Source organism: Octopus bimaculoides, chromosome 22 (assembly GCF_001194135.2).
Source record: "Octopus bimaculoides isolate UCB-OBI-ISO-001 chromosome 22, ASM119413v2, whole genome shotgun sequence".
Classification (NCBI taxonomy): domain Eukaryota; kingdom Metazoa; phylum Mollusca; class Cephalopoda; order Octopoda; family Octopodidae; genus Octopus; species Octopus bimaculoides.
Window position 1 is genome coordinate 23482091 of NC_069002.1, and position 3871 is coordinate 23485961.

The 3871-nt window shown below is 36.1% G+C and overlaps 1 protein-coding gene across 1 annotated transcript in view; it reads left to right on the forward strand.

Annotated features, from left to right (window-relative positions):
* The window catches only part of LOC106872929 (phosphatidylinositide phosphatase SAC2), a 701722-nt gene that overhangs the window by 215984 nt on the left and 481867 nt on the right, over positions 1-3871 (forward strand). The window contains exon 2 of the mRNA XM_052975847.1: positions 883-1075. The gene's annotated coding sequence lies outside the window, so the exon portion shown is untranslated. The remainder of the gene's footprint in view (positions 1-882; positions 1076-3871) is intronic.

Below are 3871 nucleotides of genomic sequence, written 5' to 3' on the forward strand. Positions count from 1 at the left end.
ATATATATGTGTGTGTGTGTGTATATATATATATGTATATGTAAAATCATATCAATGGCAGCAGTCTTATGTATAGATATGTGTTTCTATATGTGTGTGAGTCTTTCAGCAATGAAGCTGATAATCATGTTGGTTATGTTTTTCATTTAGATTTCACTAAATCTGCCATTGTTCTGTTTCTTGAGATTTTTATTTTCTTTTTCTTTCAGTTCTGCTGATCTGTTAAACCCCATTCATGCTGTCAGTCTATTTATTAAGGACTTTTAATTCAAAAAAAAAAATCATTCTTTTTCAAATAGTTATCAACCCAAATAATGACATTGCAGCAAACAGCTGAATTGGTTAATTGTCAAATCAGTCCACCCCCGTTGTAAATAGCTAAGTTAGTCAAAGGCCTGACCAGTCCACCTCATTATAAATACATGAATTAGTGAAATGTCAACATAGACTTGAGAACGGGTTGCAAGCACATCCCCCCAAATTTCTTTTTTGGTGGGTGGAGGCAATAAAAATGCTTTGAACACCCCCCTGGAAATCTTGGCTTGCACCCGCTAAGCAAATTTCATTCCTGTCAGGCCAGTCCACCTCCATGAAAATAGGTGAATTGGTCAGTTTCGGAACCATTCCATTAGAAATTTTTCAAGTAAAAATTCCAGATCTGCAAGATTTCTGATAAGCAAGCAAAACGAATAAGAAAAAAGCATTTTTCTTTACATTGTGAGTTCCTCACTTCCTTTATTGACTGGTTGGCTGGGGTGGCACCATGTGCCATGCAAAATGTTAGGAGACTAAAATCTTTCTTCATAAATGAAAGTTTTACTTTCATTTATTTTTCTTTTGTTATTTTTTTTTTTTCATATGTTTATTATTCTTTGATTCCAGATGAACAAGAGAATCGTAATGCATTCTTGAAGCATTTTGAAGAACAGTTGAACATTTATGAAAAGATTGCTGTAATTACCTTGGTCGAACTGACTGGTAAGGAACAAGTGATCGGAAATGCCTACTTGGACCGAATTCTAGATTTCAACTCCAAAGACATCATCTACATAACATTTGACTTCCACGAATATTGGTAAGTTTGTGTCTGTTTAATTCTTTGGGCACCCTCTCTTATCTCCTGATCCCTCCACAGATGTGATATGAGGGGATACCATGTTCACAATAGCCTCAATTCTGAACTTGTCAGATTCAGATTGAAGTTTCATATCAAACAGCACAATCATCTTAATCACACATGTGTCCTTTTGTTTGCTGCCCAAGAGAAACATGGTTGACTGAATGCATTGAGGCCAAGCCTCTGTTGTAATATGCTAAATATGATGGGTTTCAGTTCTCTTAGCTCTCAATAATATATACCAGATCCTCTGGGAATGTTGTCTGAAAAAGACTAGCAGCTTATCCAGAGGGAATATGTCTCACATCAGCCATATCAGTATTCTCATTTTATTTCTCAATAAATTGTTCTTCTTAGAGAGAACTACAGTCTAGAAATGTTTTTTTTTTCTGTCTAAGGAAAGGGCTGTAAGCATGAACTTAGCAGGACTTTCAACACTAGTGAGATTGATTTAGGTGTGTGTATGTGTGTGGGGATTCTTAAGGTTTATTTCTGTCGCTTTATATGCATTTATAGGAAAACAAATTAATTAATAAGTCTGCTACATGGTTCATGCAGGACACAAATATAAAGGCTGATTTATGCATTTCATTCCTCCAGATCCTACAAAAAGAAAAGTACCAGTTATATACTGGTGTTTGACTCATTTATTTTACCCACTAAACTGACCCCGAGCCACTGTATTATATTTTGTTTTTTATTGATTTTTTGAGCAGTTGAATAGTCTGGTAGGTTTTACTGACATTTTCCTAAAATTCGTGTTCAAATTCTGGTAATGTCAACCTTGCATTTCATCTCTTTTGGGGTGGGACGTTGATAAAAATCAACCTCCAGTCAAATTGGGAGCCAAATTTTGGCACAACGTCAGCAATTTTGGGGGTGCAAAGTAAGCTGATTACATTGACTCCAGTGCTTGGCTGGTACTTGTCTTATCGGTCCAGAAAGGATAAAAAACACAGTCAACCCTACCGGAATTTGAACTCAGAACATAAAGATGGATGAAGTGGGCCTAAGCATTTCGCCTGGCATGTTAACGATTCTTTACTACTCTAGACACAAGGCTTGAAATTTTGCGGGAGGGGAGCAGTCGATTAGATCGACACCAGTACACAACTGGTTCTCATTCTATCGACCCTGAAAGGATGAAAAGCAAAATCGACCTCAGCGGAATTTGAACTCAGAACATAAAGACAGATGAAATACTGCTAAGCATTTCGCCCGGCATGCTACCATTTCTACCAGCTTGCCACTTTGACATGCTAACAATTCTGGTAGCTTACTGGAAGCCAAGTTTTGTATCCTTCTACATTCCTCAACACTGTGGTTGCAGGTTCAGTTCCACTGCATGATAACATATTGGGCAAATGTCTTCTACTATGTTTGGAGACCAAAGCTTTACAATGGATTTGGTAGGTGGAAACGGAAAGTAAATCATTGTATATATGAGGTTGCAATTATAGAATAGATTTTGTGTGTGTGTGTGTGTGTGTGTGTGGAATTGGGTGCATCATTGTTTTGATATTGTAAACAAGAAACCCTGTCTCAAAAGTGGTGTCCTTCATTTGCAACCTTCCATCAAAACATGTCCAGGCATCGGTGAATGACTCCCTCTCTTGTTTGGAAACAAGAGAGGGAGTCATGACAGCAATGACATCCAGCTATAGAGGATCTGCCTTTAACAAGTTCCTGACTGAACCATGCAAGCATGGAAAAATGGATGTTGAAAATGCTGCTGCCGATGATGATGATGATGATGATGATGATGATGATGATGATGATGATGATGGGGTGGGGCAGTGGCGGTTAATTGAGCCAACAAGGGAAATAGCTTTTTCGTCTGTTTGTTATGCTAGAAGTAACAGCCAGATTTCTCTCTAAATTTAGCCAATTGTTTAAAAAAATAGGAATTGGCTAGAATAATCCAAGATAGACAATACCTGAAAGCAAGACACAATGAATATACTTGGTACACCTTAGTTAAAAGTTGGCTAAATTATGATCTACTTGGGTCTAAACAACACCAACAACAATAGCAACATTTAAAACAGCATCATCACTTTATCCATATTGTTGTAAAAGCTCTTCAAGAATTGGTCTGGTGCCATTGAAGGAAGAATCATTATTGTTTTTTTATTTCCTCTATGAAGAATATAACAGTTTAATTTTGGATGAAATATCAAAGGCTCCATGAGACTAAAATAGAATTTAAAAAGAAACAATCAGTCTTTTGCTAAGGTAAATATGCCAAGTTTATTTTTAAGTAGAAAAGATGATTTTAAATAAAGAATTAGGTTGGAATCTCTAAAATAATGAGGATTAGGTTTATGTTAATAAAGGGGGTAGCGGCAGACTTGATTTAGGAATCTAAGAAGTTTTTAGTCTTTAAAAAAATTACACTCTTTAATGATGACAATAGTCATTATATAAATGAGTAATTCAGTCCAAGATGGTGGGAGGTCGATTACATCAACGCCCAACCCTAGTGGACAGCTGGTACCTTTATACATTATTTACATTTGATGGATATTTGTCCTCATCTTGTTTGTTGTTAACACAACGTTTCGGTTGATATACCCTCCAACCTTCATCAGGTGTCTTGGGGAAATTTCAAACCTGGGTTCTCATTCCTAAGGTATTTTTTGATGTTGTTATTATTATTATTATTATTATTATTATTATTATTATTATTATTATTCAGTCCACTGCTTGGAATTGAACTCAGAATCTTGGGGTTAGTAAATGAGGACAAATATT